This window comes from Haplochromis burtoni, unplaced genomic scaffold (assembly GCF_018398535.1).
Source record: "Haplochromis burtoni strain Fernald_Lab_line unplaced genomic scaffold, NCSU_Asbu1 Contig_265, whole genome shotgun sequence".
NCBI classification, from domain to species: Eukaryota; Metazoa; Chordata; class Actinopteri; order Cichliformes; family Cichlidae; genus Haplochromis; species Haplochromis burtoni.
This window is the reverse complement of record NW_024582626.1, coordinates 125,580-148,654: the sequence shown is the minus strand read 5'-3', so window position 1 is coordinate 148,654 and position 23,075 is coordinate 125,580. Positions and strand designations below refer to the sequence as shown.

Genomic DNA, 23,075 nt, shown 5'->3' with positions numbered 1-23,075 from the left:
TTCCCAGTGAGCCTGTGTCTGCTGCTGGCAAGACAAAATGACACACCACACACGCACACACACACACACACACACAAACACAGACGTGCACAAAGCTCCCTGCCACTATGTTTGCAAGCCCATGTTTGCACAGTGGAATAATGTTGGTCCTCTGCAACACTCTGACCCAGTGTCCTACCTTCTCTGTGCCTCTGCATTCATGGCCATTTCTTGGATGTGTGAGTTTGCTTGGCAAACTGCCCAAGTTCTCACCCTCTCCTGGTGGCCTCTTTGTTTTATAGCCTGCTTGGTCAGGTTTCCAAATTGCATCCAAGGCTTCTGGTATAGATTTTACTTTGGAATTTAGCATTCAGGAAAGTCATAGCTTGTTTTAGAAACACTACAGATATTACCTGTAAGCTTGTGTGCTGCAGATAAAAAAAAAAGATCACTAAACACCCATTAGCTGGGATATCTTCTAAAGAATAAAGACCTCGCTTGGCTTACTAATGTTTAATGTTTGTAAGTGGACCGTCAAGAAAACACTGTATAACAGTGTTTTGTGTGGAAGCAGTGTAAGTTCAGTTCAACTTTCAATTCACATTTATGTATTTCACATTTAGTCAAATCAAGGCTCTATATTGTAAGGTAAAGGTCCTACAATAATACACAGAAAATCCCAAGAATCAAAAAAGCCACTATAAACTAGCACTTGGCAAGAGTGGGAAGGAAAAACTCCCTGTTAACAGGAAGGAAGCTCTGGCAAAAGCAGTTTTAAAGAAAAATTATTATTTTTTGCATATGAAACCGGAGGAGTTGTACTTACATCTTTTGCTATCAGCTTGTCCTAAGTCACGATTTCCTTCCACATAAAGCTTTGCAAAAATTGCATAAAAACCACTTGCAGCAACAAAAACATAATATTCCAGAAACACACTTTGACGATCCAATCAGCTGTTTGTAACACTTCCTACGTTGGAATAGACATAAGCGCAAACTATCGCATGTTCGCCTTACCTGCCCAAAACCGGAAGTGACGTCATTTTCGGAAAGTTAGTTTTTTACCTTCAGGGCCTTATAAGCCTATACTGGTGTTTTTAAAAGTTATGTTTGACTTTATGGCTTTCTGTGTCGTTTCTGGGATGCTTAGAACTCAAATTGAGCTGCTGGAAATAGTTTATTTTGATGTATATGCTGGTTTTTTTTGCAAATTTGCATTATAGTATTTATTTTTGTTTTTCCTGCAGTATATAAAAATTGGTGTATTTCAAAAATAAAACTATGAAGACACTCAAAATAAATTTCCTGTGGTGGGAAACTATTTTGTGCAACTTTTTTGTATTTACAGTTTTGAGGGATAAGCCTCTTAAATTTCTCTAACTAGAAACAAAAAATATTTTTTTTGAAGTTTATTGCACTTTTTTGCAATTTATGTAATTACTATCCACTTAATGCGTACATATTGTTAAAATTTGGGCTATAATGGTTGTATTGATGTATAGCAACTTGAAATACTCCCAAAAATGGCACTACAGCATGTAAAATATAAAGATAAGCTCTGGCGGACTTGGTTTTACGGTAGGTCTTAAAGGGTTAAGTACCCTCACAAGTAAGCCTGCAGTCTGAGAGTGAAAGGCTCTATTAGCTACTGTCTGTAGCTAATGATCATCTGCACAAGATAAAACCAAAACACATGTTTTGGTCTCATATTTGGGGAAAAGGAAAATAGAACCTCATCATGGTAAAATATGGTGGTAGTGTCATTGCATCTGGGAACCGAATCTCAAGGGACAGTGGGCTTTTCAGACACTCTTTCACTATAAGTAATGTGTCCCACAAAGACGCTTTGGCCCTGTTGTTGGCCATGTGTTATGGGTTATGCGTGTTATTGACAAAGTCTGATGTTTTTGTCCGGTTGAGTTCCCTTTAACTAGATTTAGAATGACATTTTGGGTCATAATTAAGGGTTAACACAATTTTCAAACACCAGGGTAACTAGTGAGTTTGATGTGCTCAGACTGTCATGCACAGACACAAGAAAACACACACATACAGAGCAGTAGGGGTGGTCGGTATGAACTCAGACCACTGCTGAGGTCACAAGGTTTAGTTTGGGGTCAAAAGTTAGGCCTGACTGTCAGGCTACTACACGTGCTCATAGCAGGTGTCCTAGCAACCAGGCAGAGGGAGGGCGAGGTTACGAATACACAATGGAAGAAATGTGTTTAAGCAGTAAGGGACCGACAAAAATATTCTCTCCCACAAATGTAGCACCGCTAAACAGCACATGCTGCACCATATTGAACACAGTCGTGGGATTTTTCTTTTCGGCTCGATTTACTGCTGTTGCGTCATTTGGTCATCTCCACCCACTCCATTTCCCTGCATTCCATCTTCTAATTAGTAGCTCAAACAAAAACTATTCATTCGCAAAACAGCTTCGCACATGCACTCACCAAAACATACCTTTGTACGCTCAGCAATTAAATCTTAATGGCATATTTGGCTGTCACTATTCCCCTGAAACAGTTAAGAATCAAGCACACCTGCAGGGTTTCAGCTGAACTCGTGTTTATAATTCAATGAATAATCTGTGCACACATGTTACACAAGGTAAACCATGTTTATTCTTCCTACTGTAGCTTTCATTTGTGGCCACATCTTACGAGGGTCTGGTTGGTGTTTATTTTTGGGTTTTTTGCTAAAAAAAATGAGCAAGTAACCGTGTTACTGAGTGTAAGTGTTATTGACTTCCCCTTCAGGGGTTTGGCCCTGTGACTAACTTGTGTATGACATTGGTTCAGTTGGTTTTTCTGGGGAATGATAGACTTCCTTTCTGAACTAGCCATACCTACTGTAAAGTGGATGCCAACAGGGATAATTGACTACAGGAAGCCAGAGTGTTTAGATAGGCTCAAGTTTCAGGATGCAATTATCCATGTTTTGTTTTGTTTTTTTGTGTTTTTTTTCTGTGTACTCTTTGACACCCTTGCAAAATTTGCTCATCAGTCATGCACCAACCGCGTAAATCACTTTGGCATCGCTCCACCTCTGTTCTGTCTGTGTGTTTCTTTTTGGGATCGTGTTGTTGCATTTAACTCTTTTACGTACAGTAAATGAAGTTGCCCATTTAATCTGAAGAGCAGTTCCTTTTCACATCTACTTGGTGCTCGTAAACTTGTTATCTTTACCTTCGGCATAACTTATTCAACTGGAGGCACCTTAGTATTTGTCATTTCTGTGGAAAATGTGGTTCTTGACTTAATTATGTTTTGGGTTTTTGTGGTTTTCTACCTATTCATTTTCAGTCATGTACAATCCGTGTAGACACTGCTTTAGCTCTCATTAACACCACTATAACTCATAGTAATGGCCATCATGAAACCAAGTAAGCTGAGGCGTTATTGGACATCATAAATCACGAGGGTGGAAGGTTACACTTGTCTGTATTTATAACATCTTTTCAGAAAGGCTTTGAGTCCTAACTGTGACACATACAACCTTAGTTACATTTCCACACACAATATACCAGAAAAGTTTTACACTGATTTTTCTCCTGGCTTACTTGGAAGTTACAAAAAGGGTTAAAAGTGTTTTAAATGGTTATCTACATTTTTATTTACTCATCTCTGCTTTAAGTGCATGTTTCCTTTGCCACTCGGGGGGAACTTGCGTATGCTATTCATGAAGGTAATTTTTTGTTTGTTTCTTTTTTCATTTTAAAGTGTGCATATATAGTTCAAAGAAAGTGGATATCTTTGATGTGGGCTTACTGGTGTAATCGCAGTGAGTTATAAATTCCTTCCTACCCTGTCTCCGTCCCTGTCAGACACTGTTCACACGCATATGAGTTGTCCCTTTTGAGGTCAGGGCTGCACACATCAAAGCGAAGCGCACTTTCAAATGTGCACTTCACTCTATATGTGTTGTTTTCGGTGTTCACGTCATGTTCGAGAAAAAAAAAGCACCTCATAGTAATTCCTTAAATGTCACTTTGCCAGTCTAATTCTTTTATTCAACAAACCTACCTGGTTCAAGTTGAAATTGATTATTGTTACAATCAATGGATATAGAAGAAAAAGCCTTTGACATTGTGTAAATTGTGCCAAAAATGTAACTTGCAATTATTTTATTTCTTTGTACATGGAGGACGTTACAGCCAAACAGAAACAGAGATACAGAGAGATAGACCAAAGGCGGCAAATTTGAATTTGTATCTGCACCTTCAGAATCAAGATATACCGGATCATACCTGTGTTTTAACATCCCAGAAGGGATGTTTGAGCCTTATCGCATGAACTAAAGTCAGGGCTCTTACAAATGAAAATATGCATAAAAATGCTTAATTATACCTGATATTGTCACAGTTACATATTTACATAAAATTAGACAATAAGACACAATATACTGTGACCCTCCCGTCACCTGAGAGTGGACAATGGCTATATACTAACAATATGTTTACTTAAAAATCAAACTTTCCCTCTGATAAACAGTTTGATGATATTCTCATATCATTAGAGTTTCGTGTCCAACAATGTTAGATCCACTTCAAAGAAAATTTCATCAACTCTGGCTAAGAGCAGCTAAGAGCAGCAAAGATAGCAGCTGTTACCAACCGAAAAGTTCAGGATATCCTCAACAAAACACCTCAGTATCACTGTGTAACCAGAGAGAAGTGAGCTTCACTGACTCATCGAATGACATTGGAGTCCTTTCACGAAGTTTTAGCGCGTCCTCCGAAGTAAACAGACGTGGACACATTGAAAGCTGAGGTAAATAGTGGACTGACAGCCTGCACTCAGTACAAATGAATGGCACCCAGAGTTGCTTGTCCTACAGTGGCCACCGTAGCTAGGATTATGCGCTCTACTTGGGAGGAATAAGAAAACAGAATTCAGTTGACTGCAATCTGAAATTTACTGAGATCTAGTGTTAAGACTTTAACTTTAAACTACAGTAAAACTAAGGAAAACAGTGCTTTGAAGCCACGGCACAACTAAAATTAAGCACGTTTGACCATGTGCAATAACCTGTCTCGTTGTCTTTGAAATGGTTCCTTCGAAGACAGGGACCAGGTCTTTGTCCGCTCACTTTCAGTTAGCATCTTCAAATGGACTTTGGTGCATCAAGAAAGTAGTAACATGGAGACACTCAGTATCAGTATGCTATCTAATTGGGATTGAATGGTGGCCAAGTTGGCAATTACACGCAATGTGTTTGTGATAATATGGCAATTAACTGTGATAAAATGGCAAAATAATAAATGTGTTGCCATCTAGTTATACAGAAATTCACATTAGCTACTCACATTAAGAAAGAAGCCAGAACATTAAAACTTTAAACCACAAATTTGGAAATCCTTCCATAAAAAGTGATGTAGTTCCTGCAGGATGGCAATTTAGGTCCAAATTCACATAGACACTAGTAGGGCTGTTCGATATAACGATATAAAAACGTCTATCGTTTCATTTTACGCTATCGTTTGTTTCGTGGTGTCGCAAAGTAAACTGTTTACGGTAATATTTTTTCACCGTGCTGATGGTCACTGTAGTGGCTATATTAATTTCTTAACGTTCTCTCTTTCTCTTATATTTAATATAACCACACTACGGACGGACAAGCGCCTGTTTTTATGCGTTGTGGTTAGCAACAACGACGGTAAAACCATCGCGTGTCCGCTTGTTTATTTTCCACATAATCCTTTCAGAATAAAGCTCAAGATCCTGTTGAAACTTTTCAAAATAAACTGAATCACGTGAAAGAGTATGCAGAGTATTTACGGATGAGAAGCAAAGAAGAGCCGTCAGGTGCTAAAAAGTAAACCTTAGACTCAAACGTTAGAACAGGCTTTTCCCCGCAGCACGCCGTGTAATAAATACTCACAAAGAAAACGGCGGCCGTTACAACTTATGTCTAAAAATGTATCGTTTCATGCATCGGTTAAAACACTCGACTCCAGCTACGTGACGCGTAGCTGGAAACACTTCACGCAAGTCGAGCTGCCCGAGATTCACAGAATTTACAGAAAATGTAAATTTTTTGTGATTTGTATCGTTATCGGGAGGATAGATGTCTTATATCGGGATATGAGATTGTGGTCATATCGCACAGCCCTAGACACTAGGAAACCTTGCCAAGGTTAAACTCTTGTTATACATTGGAAAATAATCACAATACAACCAATTGATTCAAGTCCAGTATTGCAGAGTTATTTGCAAACCTTCGCCTGTCTATCTATCTGAGTGATTACAGTCAGGTTGAGTTAGGCTCTGAGTGTTTCGAGACAGGTTGCCTCCCACGTGGTGAACAGTCATGTTGCACAAAGATTGAAAGTGGTCACCCAGAGGTTGAGGTTTTTCTGCTTCTAGTTATTGCTACAACTTGTTGCAGTCGATCTCTAACAGCAAAAAAATCAACAAAATGTCAATGCAGCCACCGCACAACCACATTTTTCTTCGTGGTCAAGACGTTGCTGTTGTAATTTTACTGTAATGTGGCTGAGCCATTACTTATTAATTACCTAAATTAGTTAAGCAATAATATGTGAGAATAGTTCATACTTTCTAAAACTGCATCCCTGTGGCCTAATCCCTACATGCAAACATACTGTAGCTAGAGAGTCAATGTGGCAAAGAGAGCTATACATGTAGATTTATCCACCATTTAAATACTCTGTTACTACGTTATGTTAATGCGATAATTTCAAATCATTAATTGGGCAGGAAAGGTGTAGAAGCAGGTGTGTAAGAGAAAAATTATTTCAGTCTGACGGCAGTCTAAAGAGACAGCAGATTGGACAGACAGATGATAGCATATGGACGAAGAAAGATAGAAAACTAATTAAAAAAAGGAGAGTTAGGTTGGGTGTTGGTTCCTCTAGGAGTAATGGTCCCAGGTGTGTGAGATGAGGGGAAACAGGAAGGATGAGGGAAGGCGAAGGAATCTAGGTCCCCATATGCTCTATGAAGTCTGTCTTTCCTTCGCTCTCTTTCATCCCCTTTCATTTCAGGCTTTGCACAGACTCAGTGAGACATGCTGATCTTAGATCGCCTTTGTGTATCCATTTGTGCATCTTCCTCGCCGTTCTGCCTCTCAGCATCTTTACTAGCTCTTATAGTGCACTGCAGGTTAAGTGAGGTGACAGTGAAACTGAGTGGGTGGTGGTTTGGCGATGGAGTGACTGCGTGGCTGTTTGCATATGTTTTTGTGTGGATTTCAGTAAGCTTTGATGATTTGTCCTCGCAGTCTAAGGTGTGTTTGGTGAGGATTCTATTCGCTGTTCTCTTTGTGGATATGGATTTCAGCATTTGTTTCTCACATTCTCTTGTTTTTTCCCTATTTAACTTGTCTGGTTGCTGAACTGGTTCTTTGCAGGGTTCTACTTTGTTGCACAGATTTGCGTGTACGGCGCAAGGCCACGTATCCCCACCGGTGTTTCCTTCCTTGACCACAGCGCAGAAACATGCCACGGATTGAAATGACAAGTCGTCTAAAAATAGCCACTAAACTCACTCACCCTTCCCTTAAAGCAGCCCCACTCTGGCCGGATGATCACCTCCCCAATCACTGATCTCTCCACCCTAGCATGAAATGCAGGCTGCTCCCACTGTACATTCCACCCAGAGGAATGAGCCAACTCCCTTGTAAATTAGAGAGAGGGGGATTGTCATTGTTTTCTGCCAAACAAAGGCAGCAAGCAAACCGGAGCAGAACAGCTTCTAACCACTGGTTAGTTTGGCTTAGCAGCCAAGGGGGGCGGCTGCTGCGTCACAAGGTTGGAGTGCCTCAAGGATTCGTCGCAGGGCCCCTTATCACTTTCTTTTTTTTCCTGCCATCTCAATTCTCTATTATTGTGGGCATGTAAGTGTGCCCATGTGCAGGCCCTCAGGCTGTTGTCAGGCAGATCATGGGAAATGTCGGGAGCTAGCCTGGCTGTGTGCATTTACCTACGTATCTCTGTTCCCTAAAGAAGAAAAAGAAAGAAAGCAGAAGGAAAGAAGTGAGACTAGGGAATCAGGAGCAGGCTTACAACAGAGGAATGGAGTGAATTCCTTAACGTGTATAAAACATGTCCGTAGGGGGAATTACAAGCACAGCAAGATTCACAGACTTCCAACTTCTTAAAACAACACTCGCTGTCCCACACCCCCAACCCCCTCCTTCGCCATTCTCAGCCTGCACTCCACTACCACCCCCTCCACCCCCTGCTCCTTGCCCCTGGAGTAGTTAAAGGCAAGGGATAATCTGTGGAGGAATTCCAAAAGGCAGGAATCCAGGGATTATCCAAAGGAAGAAAATGGTAGATGATGGAATTATTTAGGGTTTACCTGAAATCATTGCTCGGGTTTTGTGCTTTTGAGATGGAAATTGGTAAAGGCTTGACTGATTTTTATTTTGAAAATTAAATGCATTTAGAGCTTTGGCTGTGTTAAAGTCAACGTTTGTGGGGTTTTAAGAGTTTCCTAATGCAGACAGTAGGCAGATTAATTTAAGGAGAGTGAAAATCATTGTTTGTTGCTGGTGGATTTTTTTTAAACACTAATGATAGAGGTAATAAAACTGTGGGACATTCTTACTAGTTTCATTGATTTTTTTTAAAAACAACTTTCTTCCAACTTATTTAAGTCTCCAGGTTACTTAGTCTGACACATTATTAGTATTAAATAGTTGCACAATATAAATAATCTGATATTCTGTGTGGGCTCGTTTTCTTCTGTTGCTCCATTTTTCTCTGAGCCACCAGTGGACTGGCAGCAAGCACAAAGGAATTGTGGGAATTGTTATTGAATTTAAGGCTAATTGCACTGAAATGATAACAATTTGGTTTTGACGTACCGTGGCTTCGCAAAATAACACTGTTTTCAAAGCCGTCACGCGAGTGCTATTTATGCAAAATAATTTATCGCACATACAGTTTTTTTTCATTGCATGTCACTGTAGAGCTCTACAGGACCAATTGAATTAACTGAGAAGTGTTTTAATAAACTGGAAATTGTATAATGAGTTAGTTTTTGACGTGCTAGTCCTACCATGGCAAATTTGTTGCCTTCACCCTTTATTTCAGTGCAGATCTTTGGGGTTTGGAAACTGTGGAAAGTGAAACTCAGGCTGTATCTGTTCAAAGCTCTCTGTGGTGCAGTGAAATAACTTATGCTTTCTATTACTTTATTTGACCTCCAGAATTTGGCAGAGAAAAATCGTCCTTGTGTTCCTTATATGGCTACGGTAAATATAGGCTGGCAGCAGAATAGTGTTGTGTTACATTATCTGTGTATGGCTGTTATTGTAAACAGGCTACATCTTTGGGGCTTAGCTCCTCCTGTCCTACTTAGCTGGTCGATAAACAGGCTTTAGCTTTAATTATGTGATGTCTGATATTGCACGTTCTTACATCATGCTGGTGTCTTGTTTATGTGTTTTGTCTGGCCCTGTGTTATTTTGTGCATGTGCGTGTTTGTCCATCACTATTTCTCCGAGCCTCTGCCTGTGCATGCAGTTTGAATATCTGAGGATATAATAACCGTGGGTGTATGTCTGGCAAGTGTAATTGCTGCCACTCTGCACGGCTGGTCAATAGACTAGTACTGTGTGTGTGTGTGTGTGCGTGTGTGTTTTCATATTTACATGGAGAATTACATCAGATCCTTTTTTTAAATATCTAAATGTCAGTACATATTTCCTGCTGTAGTTTCATCTATGTAGTTTTAGTTGAGACATATGATTGTGTGTATGTGTTTTCGTTAATATACATTCAGCACCAACTTTAGGTACAGCGGTAAAATATTATCCACTCATTTCAATTCATTTCAGTTTTATTTATATAGCATCAAATCTCAATAAAAGTCACGTCAGGCAGTTAAAGTAAAGTAAAGACCTAAAATTATATAGAAAAGAACCCACAACAGTCCCATCCCAAGACCCCATGTGAGGAGGCAGTTGGCGACAGTGGGAAGGAAAAACTCCCTTTTAATAGGAAGAAACCTCCTGCTGATGCAGTTCTGTACACCGACACTAGTTACTTTAACGGTAAACAAAATTTGATCACCTTTTTGACAAAATCAACTGAAAATTAGATTTGAAAAGCTCCATAAAGGTGAGTCAGTTGCATTAGATTTGACAGGCATGGCTAATAAAATGTGTTTTTCTCGCACTACTGAAGTATGTTTGAGTGTTACATTTGTTGCATTGTGTTCAATGGCATTATAATAGGCAAATAAATTAATCAGCTTGGAGTTCAATATTTTTTTAGTTAAAAATACTATAAAACTTTAGAAGTCTCTGCCAGGATTATTTCAGGAATATGACAGAAAAAAAGAAAACAGCGTCTGTGATTGGCCAATCTCCCAATCAAAGTCTTCTTCATTAATTCAAACTGATCCGACTTTCCTTTGGAGGATTATCTGATGATGAGTCAACCCGCCATTTTCAGTTTAAGAGTTTACACTTTCAAAGCCGAGGGTGTGATCAGGTGCATGGGTTTTGGGGGACAGGAATGTAACTTCACTCTAAGATGCTGAGGTTTCTGGGAGAGAGCATTCAACACAAACAACCTTGACTGCAACACGTGCCAGCACGCTTCATGAAAATAGTATTTTTATTTCTTTGTCCACCACCTGCCCCGGTTTCCAACTTCCTTGACAATTTGGCCGCTTCCCAGAAGTGTAAAAGTGTGCTCTTCTGACACAGTGGAGGAGAACCAGGATGTATCACAGAGATAAAAGTTCAAGGGGATAGAGCGATACTTCTCCTGAATAATCTGCTCAAAGCAGGAATTGGGTGGGGTGGGGTCAGGGGGGTAAAATATATACAAACGCCTGCAGTTTTGATGCAAAATATTAAGATAAGTGCAAAGTTCAGTATCTACTTACTTTATGTCAAATGGGTGTAACATGCAGTGGAAGTGTTGGTCTGTGTGAAGTGGCTTTTTACTCAGCTCTACTATGTCTGATTTCTATTGGCCAGTGCTGCTGTGGAAATGTGTGAATTATTTGTAATCTCTGTGGTATGCTTGCTTTTCAGGTACAGGCATTTGGCCACCCACTTAGTCCATACACATCCAGAGTGTTCTCAACAGTGGCAGGTAAGATGAACAAGCTTATCCGTGTGTGTGCGTGTGTGTATTTTTACTCTAATAGATTATCGATGCACTGCTGGGTTGGTTGGCTGCAGCAGACAGTGGAAATGGGCCTGGCCTCCCCTGAGGAAACGAGATATCTCACACAGGCACACTACACACAGTAGCTACAGACACAGGCACAGTGTGACTTGCGAGGGAAAAAAAAGCTCTCACGCGCAAGACTTTAAAGCACATTTTGCACACTCACACACACTTACGAACAATTAGACACACCACACACCTGCTGGGTTTTCAGATGAAGCTGAGCTCCATACTGGCTCTAACCGAAGATGAAAGGGGGAGAAGAAGAAAGACAGGCAGGAGAGGAGGGACTAGAGAGAGGGATGGGAAGGTTGAGGAGAAGAGAGGAGGCGGGTAGGGAGCTATAAGACAAAGACAGAAAGCAGATAAAGCAGGAAGAGGAGGGGCATGGATGAAGAGTGATGGCCAACTCTTCCACCTCTCCTCCCTTCTTCCGTCTCACTCTCCTTTGTGAACAGATGGATAGAGGTATCAGATTGTAATGAGAGCCAAAACAGGAAAAAAGGGATAGAAAGACACATATGTACGCTACACACACACACACATGACTGAACACAACACTTTTAACTATGCTGACAGATGCAGTACTTTGCATCCCATGTAGTTTACTGGCTCTACGTTGTCCACAGCCATAATATTTACATGCATTCAGGTCAGATGGGTTCTACAATACAGCGAGTTCACTGTATACAAAACGTTACAAATCTGAGCAGTGCCTAGTGATGATGTTTCTCCTAAATAGACACACAGGGAAGAAGCTAGAGGCTCCAGGCGTGTGATGCATCAGACGAACAGAGGAAAGAAAGAGATGAGGCGAGATGAGCTCTGTACATTTTTACATGCAGAGTTATGAGGGTATGGTGAAGAATCCAAAAGTCACAAGTGTCAGTGAGTTCAACAGCAGGATGTGTTGAGTTCTTCGCGTATCACGGCATACTTCCTCTCTGAGTTGATGGACATTAATAATATTAGTACTGTAACATAACTGTGGCGCGGCTGTGGCTCGGAGGGTAGCATCTACTCACCGTGTGGTTAGCGGGTCGATCCCTGACTGCTTCATCTCAAAGTGTCCTCGGACAAGATGCTGAACCCGATGCACTCATCAGCGTGAGTGTTGGATAGAAAGATTTTGGATAGATTGGGTGATTAGTGTAGAAAACCACTATATAAGAACTCAAACATGACTTAGTTTTGACAGCAGAGGTTGGGAGTCCAGCAATTTATACGCCAAGCAACTTTAGGAATGCTGCTTTATTCAATATTAACACACATTTAAGGGGAACACTAGTGGTTTTTAATCACTTCAGTCATCCGTTAACAGCTTAAACATTAACAATCCTACGAGTCTTTGTGCTGTCAGGTGCAAAACTGTACTCCGTCTCCAACTATGTTTATATCTAACTGTCAATTTAAGGTTTGCAAACTTTTAAACATTCAAACGAAGTGAACTCTCAATAGGATGTTTTCCATCAGGTTTTTGGAAATTGCTGTCGAAGTTGAGCATCCACTAAAAAGCTGGGAAGTGTCTTTCGGCAGCCGATTGGGGTTAGGTTTCCTTGGACATCTTTAGAGGATTTTTCACTGCTCCCAAGCTTTTCCATAACTTTTTTGAAAGAAGTGCCAAAAATGGCCTTTAAAAGCACTTACCGACGGCCTTGCCGAGAGCTGGATTTGAAGATTAATGTCTCTCTCATGTGTGTCGGGTAAATGGCCGCAGGCAGCAGCTGCTTAGCTTAGCACAAAGCCTGTAAACAGACATCCTGAAGCCTTGTCATCGCTGTGCTTTTGGATGTCATCCAGTTTAGTTTTCAGGAAGCTACTGTTACAGGGAAAGGAAAAGTGTGGCACATAACCCTTTGGAAAACCACAACTTGTCAGTTGCACTCTTCTTCTGATCTAACTCTTGGCAAGGAAGCAGGTCTTTCTTAAAGAGCAGTATTGTAGTCGTACAGAAAGAGACATGCGTCTTCGCAGAGAAGGGTCGTTTTAGCTCTGTGTGTGTGTGAGTGTGCGTTGACGCTTATTGTGGTGCCTTTGCATCTGCTCACAGGGTAAATCAGTTACTTTTCTTAGTGACTGCTAAACGCACTGGTAATCCTTCCAGTTGAACTTGTTGTGGCAAAGAATCAACAGCAGAAGAAGAGTGCAACACATTTCAGGGAAACAAAGAGGGAGGGGGTGCAGGGAGAGGCAAAGCCTAAACTAGTATTAAATGAACACAGCTGTGCCTCGTTAAACATTAATTGGCAATTAATCAGACCCCACCCCCCCATCCCCAGTTGATTATATCTTTATATCTTTAAAAAAAAAAAGGGAGCGAGAGAGAGAATAAAGTAAATTATTCACCAGCATCAGGAAAATCTGTTCCATCACAATCTCTCCGTCTCCCTCCCTGCTTCTTCTCTCCTCCATCTTCTTGCCCGTCTCCTCCCTCTCTGTGCTTCTTTCATTTCATTAATATAGTTTTATGCCTTTATCTGCGCTTCCTTCCCCTCATCCGTCTATAGTTCATCCAAAGATGGAAAACGAGGGAGCGAAAGAGAGATGTCATAGAACGGAGGAAGTGCCAGAGGGGGCGAAGGATGGAAGACGGGGAGGAAGGAGAGGCCCCCGGATGTAGGATTACAACAGGGAGAGCGGGACTGTTAGTTAACTGTGTGTGTGGATACATCCTCACTTGTTGATTTCTTGGTCTTGAGGTTATAAAACCTTGCCGAGTGAATAGAGTAGCCATAGCATAGCCAACATCTGGCAGCAGTGAACAGACGCAGCGGAGTTTTAGCTGATTACATTGTAGCTCCTCCCCCTTCTGCTGTGTTGATACAGCTAGAGCCAGAATTTGCTGTCCTGACCTAGAAATTTTACTTCTGTTATTCATCTGACAGCAAAGAAAACATGCATGCTGGTTATTTTGCAGTAGCCATTGATGCTTCTGTCCTTTAATCTGCCGCTTCTGAATGTTTCAGCTTCATGTCCGAACGCACACCCTGCTCACTTTCATGTATTCCCGCGTGGACCGACCCAGTAACTTTAACCCAGCACATGATGGATGATGTTACAGTGACGACCAGGAGACTCATGTCTCTACTGTGTGACCTCTTAAAGACACGGTTTAGGAAGGCAACACGTGCATTTGTGCATGGAGGAAGATAGTGTTAACTTTATTGATTATTTACAGCAGGGGTGTCAAACATAAGGCTCTGGGGCCAGATTCGGCCCAGCAAAGACTCCAAACTGGCCCACTGGACGGCTTTGGAAAGTGCGATTGATGGCCTAAATTTTGGACTTTGGACTGTTTTCATGTTTTGACCCAAAGCCCAAAGAGTTGCGCTGAGATATTTCTCTCGTTTCCTTTTTCTTACCACAATAGAAAAACTGTGCAAAGGCTGAAATTTGCACTGTAAAGGTATAGTTGCACATCTTCACTCTGACAGGGGAATTGGTCCAGGTGACTGAAGATCAAAGTGGGTCATAGGTCTGATTTTGGTGATTTATAGTAAACAGAAACAGGACTCTGACAGTTGAGCTGTTTTTTAAAACCTGCAGTTCCATGATTACTGTTACTAAACTAAAGTGTGTGAATGCATTCCTGTAATTACATATCGCATGTGGCAGAGTAAGTTTGTGGACAGAACGACATCAATTCATCAAACTGACGAGGCGTCCGCGCCTGAAAAGTGCGAAACTTCTGACCCCTAACCTGCATGAGTCAGGAAGGACAGGTTTTGAGATGCTGAACCGACAAAAACTTGAAACACGAAACCAGCCGGTGTTTGATATTCATCCACTTTGGAGACAGAAAAAAGAAAAAGCTGAAATTTTGGTCTGAGGCAGAGAGAAAACGTGTATTTTCAAATGCTCCCAGGCAGATGTACTCTCAGAGCAACCTGCGAACGATGTTGAGGTTCATATGCAGCATATGTGGCCGCAGGCACTTTCTGTTCCTACTGTAAAGTGTTTGAAGGCGAACTGTGCGCACCGTGTGCGTGCAGTAAACCCAGTCTGTCCTGCAGATCCAGTGCTTCAGGCTGTTCTGCCCAGTGCTACAAGCTTATATAACAGTACTGATTACAGCAGCAAGAATAACCTGCCTTGCACTCACTGACACACTTTTTTTTTTCCCCGCCTCCCCTCGATCTGTCGCTATCTCCTCATCCCAGCTCACACTTGTTTCCTCTCTCCCACAACTAGGCTATTTCCATCTCACTCAATTAAATGATCTCTCAAACATGCTCTCTCTGTTTCCCTCTGTGTCTTTTCATTATCTGACGCTGCTTCCTTTCTCTTTGCTCTCTTTATTGGTGTCACTTTGGCTACATCCCAAAATTCACGGCTATTATTCACCCTTTCTCCACTCATACCTCTATTTCTCGCTTCTTTGCAGTCTTCTCTAACGGTTGCCGTCTATCTGCCCTCAGAATCTCAGTCTCTTTCTCTCGCGCTTTCACTCCGTCTGGGCTTCGGCTCAATAATTACAAATGCTATGAATATTGGCTAGAGGCCAAATCAGCACAGCAATCAATACAGTGAGAGAATTATGTAACGCGGCACCCAACTGACTGGTCGTCTCTCCTTGTTCCTTGCTCGGTAGTTTCCTCTTTTGCTCCCTACCCTCTGCCATTGTCTCACCTTGTTTACTTCCCTTTATTTGCTTTTGCCCTCATTTAACCAACTGCATTGTCAGTCGTATTTATCAGCAGGTTCAGTTTTAGGCTGAAAGCTGCACTGGTGTGCAGGCTTACGCTGTTGTCACATCTGAATAACTGCCAAGAATCAAAGTCTAAATATGATTTTTTAAAATATAATTCGATCTTTAACCTGGTAGGTGTGTGAGATGGAAAATAAAGTTTTTAGAAACAACACAAGGGGACGCACTCTGGAGTTTAGTCTGTGTAAAGGCTCATTTGTTTGTGATCACTGCCTAATTACAGTGTAGCTTGAAGCCAGGGAGAGCATTAGAAGTGAGGCATGGGCAGGTAGAAACTACACTAAGCAGTCTGTCAATTGTCCTGCTTGCTAGGGTAAAACTGTAAAAGTGCTTGTGCGCCTTCAAGTCGACTCCCAGGTTTTCTGGTTAAATAGACTCACAACAACAGTTTATCTACTTGATCAAATGAATTATCTCACATCTTTGTTTGACTTCCTCATTGGGCTGTTGCCAAGCTCCTTTGCTTAGCCATTGAGAGTAGAACTGCAGCAGACTGCAGATGTGCCTGCACTCGGTTATTCTGGGAAGCGTGCAGTTTGACTCCTCTGTGAGCTAGTTGCCTACACCAGATCCCTTTTGTATTAGAGCGCTATTTATGTATCTCGTATAAAAGCGTTCACTCGTCTAACTGCACATACCTGCGTGACGTCCCATTCCTAATCCACAGGGTTTATTATGATGTTGGCACGCCCTTTGCTATATAAGCTATAAGAGCTTCAAATCTTCTAAATGGTAAATGGCCTGTATTTGTATAGCGCTTTTATTAGTCCCGCCTAGGGACCCCAAAGCGCTTTACACACCCAGTCATCCACCCATTCACACACACATTCACACACTGGTGATGGCAAGCTACAGTTGTAGCCACAGCTGCCCTGGGGCAGACTGACAGAAGCAAGGCTGCCATATCGCGCCATCGGCCCTTGTGGCCATCACCAGTAGGCGGTAGGTGAAGTGTCTTGCCCAAGGACACAACGACCGAGACTGTCCGAGCCGGGGCTCGAACCGGCAACCTTCCGATTACAAGGCGAACTCCCAACTCTTGAGCTACGAAGGCTTTTACAGGGTTTAGGAGTTTGTTTATAGGAATTTTTGACCGTTCTTCCAGAAACACATTCGTGAGGTCTGACACTGATCTTATAATAAGTAGGCCTGGCTCGCAATCTTTGGTTTAATTAATTACAAAGGTGTGCTGTCAGGTTGAGATCAGGACTCTGTGCGGGCCAGTCAAGTTCTTCCACACCAAAACTCTCTCATCCGTGTCTTTATGGACCTTGCGTTATGCACTGGTGCGCAGTCATGTTGGAACAGGAAGGGGCCGTCCCCAAGCTTTTCCCAGAAAGTTGGGAGCATGAAATTGTCCAAAATGACTTGGATAATGAAGTTTAACCATTAAGAGTTCCTTTCACTGGAACTAAGGAGCTGAATCTAAACCCTGAAAAATAACCCCACACAAACTTTACACTTGGCACAGTGCAGTTAAACAAGTACCGTTCACCTGGGAACCGCCAAACGCAGACTCGTATATCGGGTTGCCAGACAGAAAAACGTGATTAATTTCTCCAGAGAATACGCCAACATGCTTTTGTACCACTGGATCCAACACTTTGGGTTGACCTTGGTGATGTAAGGCTTGGATGCAGCTGTTCGTCCGTGGAATCCCCTTCCATGAAGCTTTCTACGCACAGTTCTTGACCTAATCTGAAGGTCACATGAAGTTTAGAGGTCTGCAGCGATTGATTCTGCAGAAAGTTGGTAATCTCTGCGGACCACGTGCCTCACCTCACCCAGCCTACCAATTTGGTGTCATTCCACTTTGTTATAATACCACTAACAGCTGATTGTGAAATAGTTAGTAGCAAGGAAATTTTACAAATGTGCACAGGTGGCATCCTATCACAGCGACCCAGTTTTTCACAAATGTTTGCTTTTGATTTTATGCACCTGTGGCCATGAAAGTGATCGGAACACCTGAATTCAATGATTTGGAAGGATGACTGAATACTTTTGGCAACATAGTGTATCTTTGTCTCACGTACTCCTCCGAGGTTACCGAATTATGCCGCTTGCTTTTACGTTTGAACTGACACCTGTAAGTAATGTGTACAAAAACTTGTATAATCATTTGCTTTTCCATCATGCAGATGATGAAGAACCTTTTGTAACGCAAGTAACGACAAAACTGTCACTTTATTGTGACGGGAGTGTTATAGCAGTGCGTTACGTTACTGCATCACAGCCGGGTGCAATGAAACTGAAGTAAAGCGCTACTTTGGTAGCCAGCACTGATCAGAAGTCATAATCACCAATAATGCATTTTAATTTTCCACTGCAAATATATTAAATATGTATGGATCTACACGCTGTGCATCTATAACAGTGATGCAGCAGCCGTTTAAGTTGTCCTGTTCAACTTTGTACTCAAATGCTTGTTATTGGACAGAGAATATTGAGACAGAAGCACTGAGGGCTCAGTGTTTCTGTCTCAATATTCTCTGTTACCTCACTATTCTGGTCATGCAGCGTGGAGCTGTGTGTCATGGTGCCCCTACATTTTTGTTGCGGGTGGGGGGTTGGGGTCTATAGGAGTCAGGCAGTGCAATAGTAGTGCCAATCTTTCCTCCAGTCTATGCCCTGGTCAGAGAGCAGTGGCTCCATGCTGTACTTTCCATACCGTCACCCTGTAACCGCCAACCCCCCCCTCCTGTCTCTCTCTCTGCCGGCTTTCCGACTGTACTTTTTCTCTTTGCTCTGGAATTCCATCTTCCTGCACGTGGACAGCACTTAAAAGGGCATTTTGTGTGTTTATGTGTGTCTAAACGTGAGCTTTAGGAAACAACTCTGTGAGGAAGAGGAAGCATGGAGTATGTATTTTTGTGTGCAACATGTCAGCAAGTGGACACTACTGTCTCTACCCCTGAACTTAGTTTCTGTGCCTGCTGTACATGCAGCACATTTTGTAGCCACTCATTTAATAAAGTGGTCCAAAGCTCTGTGAACAAAGTGTTACTTGTTAGAAAACATTTAAAAGATCATTTTGAATAGCGTTCCTTGTTCATTAGCCAGCCTTGCACGCTCAGTATCAATCTGAAAAGCTCTTCATTAGTTACACAAATGTCTTGTGATGTCCTCAAGATAACAAAAACACTAGCAAAGCAGTGGAAGGAAAGAAAGTAGTGGAAAACATAAAGGCTGACATTCAGTCTCATTGGCGGTCCCATATATATGTGTGTATGTGTGCCTATATATGGGTGTTTTTACTGTTACATGTATCAGTAAAACGTTGAGCAGATGAGGTTCCAGTTAAACCTGCATATCAAACATACGTAAACAAACTAGCCACACTGTCCAGTCTCAACTTTGTTTAGTAGTTGCACACATGCAGACTTATGCTGTGAAGGGTCGTTACAGCTTTATGATGTGATCTGATTTGCCTTAACTGTTGGCAACACCGGAGCAGGTTGCAAGTGAGCCAAGTCTGACCATTTTCTCCATGCTGGATCAGTGACTCAGATTCATTGTGGTTAAAAACTATGAAGAATTAGGCCAAGTCGTCATAAAATGGGAATTATTCTTTAGGTTCAAATTTTGCACAAAAAACACCCCCAAAAGTTTAGAAGGTGGAAACTGATTAATTGAATTCGAAATAAATCCCAAAGTCTGTAAACGCAGGTCGCGTTGTTTCTTAATCTGGACATTATTGTTCGCACTAAGCCTTGTGTTGGTCTCTGTTCCCCACTGCGCAAAGTGACGTCACAGTGACATCTTTAATAAGTCATTTTTGGACGTACAATTTTGGTCCACTGAATGGGTTGCTTTGTAACACCAGTTTTTAGTGTCTACTGAATGTCTAGTGTTGACATGAGTAGGTCCTCCGTGTACACGGTATTTATAATCCAAACGCGTCGTTGTAGACGTCCTTTCATTGTCCAACTTCAACGTATTTTAGACGTCATGCTATAGACGCTGTAGTCCCATGCTTCCAGAGAGTGGAGGACATGTTTTCTGTACAGAAATAGTCATGAGTGAAGGAATGCAGGAAGGCAGAGTGATCAGCAGACTCCTCCAAGATGGCGCCGGGCTCCTGACGCTAAAACAAAACTGAGCAGCTGCTCGGTGGCTTTGGAGCAGAAATGTTCCCAGTGTCTTACAGGCAGTTTGCAAAATGTGGGCATCGACAAAGACCGTAGAGCAGATAGTCCAGTTCAAACATTCATACTTGCACAACCCGTGCATCGCAACTTCTCTCAGTCCAGCTACCGATCACAGCCAAATTCGCTTTCTCTTACAAAGCTCTTCACAATAAAACACTATACTCGTAAAAATAAACCATATATAATGCAAATGCTCTTTTAATCTTGTTAAACACATTGTACATCTTTTAAAAGGAATTCCAAATGTTTTCTAAATACCTTAACCATTATTATTTTACTTTTTAACATGGATTTCAATGTTTTTATTATCTCAACACATTTTAAGAGATGACTTTTTTAACCTGGTTACAAACAAATAAGCTGATTCGTTGAAATAAATAAACCAATTAAGGAAAAACAGGAAAATGTGAAATAACAAAAGAACCCCACATGTACTGAATAAAGTAGGCTAACGCATAATAAATCATGTTTGCTTATAAATAATCCTTATTCATATGTATTGTGTTGATAACGACAGTGTTGCTATTCATCATATATCTATTAAATCATGTAAATGTGATGATGCAAAGTTCAAATGTTGAACGTCAGTCACATTGACGTCCAGGCTGGGTCATGGTCGGACGTCGTATAGATGTCAAGAATTGGCCGAGGACCGATGGACCCAATATAGACACGATCTGCACGTCTATCCGACGTCCAATGTTTAAGTGGGTCATCACCGGCTTCTCACATCTGTTGGTCGTGAAGATTTTTGGTGTCAATCGATTCACATCTGCATGGCAGCAGCATCAGAGTTTTATAAACCACCGGCGGCTTTCTACATCTGTATTGATTATATATTTTTTAATCATTAGTGCGTCTACTGTAGGTCAATGCACGTCTCCATCAGGCTTACATCACATTAATGAAGAAGAGAAATCGAGGTGGAGAGCGAGCACGGAGGCTCCTTCTGCTCTCCAATCCCATCTGCTTGACACAGAGGGAGGGAGGGAGAGAAACAGAGAGAGCGGTGGTAGACGAATGAGAACGAGGCCAGATCAGGCTGAGGGAGGGATGGGGGGTGGGGGGTGAGGGGGGTGGAAAGGGGGGAGGTGCTGTTTAGAGAAAGGCAGGGAGTGAAAAAAAAAAAAATCAGAGGGAGGCAGGCTGGGGGGTTGGGCTCCGAGCTTGTGCATGTGAGAGAGAGAGAGGGAGAGAGAGAGAGCAAGAGAGAGAGAAAGCAGCCGAATGTGTGTTATATATGTATGTGTGTGCGTGCTTGTGCGCACATGTGTGTGTGTGTGCGCTCGCTCTGTTCCTTTCCTTTCTTTGTTTGACTACTGAGTGGGGGAAAAAAGCGAGACAGAATATAGAAAGATAGAGAGAGAGGGTGAGGAAGAGGAACACAGACCGAGGAGAAGAGCAGGATCTAAAAGCAGTGTCACTCTTATTTTATTTAGAGAAGAAAAAGAAGAAGAAAGACAAAGAGGATTTCTGTTTTGGTGTCTTTCCCCCCCTTCAGTTCTTCCTTTGCAGGCTGTAGAATAAGAAATATACATATATATATACACAACAGCAACAACAACACTGCACTGAATGCTTTTGACAACAGTGTCATATTCAGGAGCAGTGAGTGTTTTGTGTGTTGGCTCAGTGCGCGTGTGTGCGCTGAGGAGGTGGGGGGAAGCAGCCTGTGCAGTTTAAAGGGAAAATACAAGGCACGCACAAAGCTGGGAGCACAGGCAGGCAAGACAGCAGGAAAGGCGAGGGAAGGGAAGGTAGTGGGAATCTGCTGAGCTGGCTGACGCTCTAACCGACAAGCTGCTTTTGGAATTTTTTTATTTTTTTATTTTTTTATTTTTTTTTACGCCACCGATCCAGCCCTGGGTCTCCCCTCTGTGCTCGGCCTGGACCCGGCCACGGTAAGGCGAGCTTCCTATCCGCAAACCTCTCAGCTGTTTGACCACTGCCGCTCTGCAGACAAAAGCAGGAGAAAGTTGCTCTGTGTGTGCGTTTGTGTGTGTGCAGATGGAGAGGAGCTAAAGCTAAAGGCTGAAGCTAAGGCTGAAAGGCGTGAGGAATACAGCACAAAGGGAGCTTGTGTGCTCCAGCTGGGGCCGTGTGTGTGTGTGTGTGTGTGTACGCTTTTGTGGACGGCCGTGAGTGTTTATGTCTCGCGGTGTACCCAAACTTTTGCATGTAAGGGATGCCCCCAAAATAGACAAGCACTGAACAACTAAGCCCCCTCCTTTTTCTTTTCTCTCTCTTTTTTTTGAATTAGGATTTGTGCTGCTCTGGCTGATTGTGTGTAGAGTTAAGGCTTCTGTCATAATAGCCATCATATGGCAGTTCTTGGTGCTTTTCATGCAAGCAAATATTCTGAAATCGAACTATTGCTGGGAAGCAGAAGAAACCCAGTAAGAAGACTGTTAAAGCTCCCAGCATGCTGGTTTTTCAACCAGCGGTTCGGTTCACAGCAGGGTGATCTAAATGCTCCAGGAGGATGTGCAGCCAGCTGGCTCACAAAAAAACACAAAAGTAGGGTTTTGGTTTTTTTTACTTGTGTCTTTTTAAAAAAAATCTTCTTCATCCTTCCTCCTCTCCTCTCTTGAGTTTCTTTTCTCCTTCTTTCCTCTTTCCTCTTCACTCCATGCTGATTTAAATGCCAGCTTTGCACAAAGGCTTTCTCTATTTCTTGCACATTCTTCTGCTTTTTTTCAGTGCTTTCCTTTTTCTTGCACTTTCTGACTTCATCTCTCTGTCATGATATTGGCAGGTGACTGTGCTGGAACATGGATCTTGTGACTTTACCGCTCAGGCACCGGGTGAATGCCTGTCTCTTCTGCACACGCAGATGCCGACTCCCATTATTAGTTTTTCAACACACACAGCTCACTAATACAAAGTGTGCGCTGTCCTGTCAAGTGTGTTGTGGTCTGGTCGTGGTGGTGGGGTTTTTGGTCTGCTCTGGTCTTGTGGTTAGCACTTGCTTTTTAAAATGAGTGTGTGTTTGTGTGTGCGTGTTTATGTGCACGCTCCTCAGTGTAAGCGTGTGAGAAACTCGACACTTGCGCCGGCGTCTGCCTGGAGCTAATAT

General features: G+C 42.2%; 1 protein-coding gene across 7 annotated transcripts in view; it reads left to right on the top strand.

Annotated features, from left to right (window-relative positions):
* The window catches only part of kdm6ba (lysine (K)-specific demethylase 6B, a), a 101,581-nt gene that overhangs the window by 32,998 nt on the left and 45,508 nt on the right, over nt 1-23,075 (top strand). For 5 of the 7 annotated variants that reach the window (XM_042227510.1, XM_042227514.1, XM_042227509.1 and 2 more), the window contains exon 4: nt 11,002-11,062. The gene's annotated coding sequence lies outside the window, so the exon portion shown is untranslated. Of the gene's footprint in view, nt 1-11,001; nt 11,063-21,318; nt 21,901-23,075 lie in introns of those variants that run through there. The other 2 variants (XM_042227513.1, XM_005939203.2) reach the window with 1 other exon arrangement.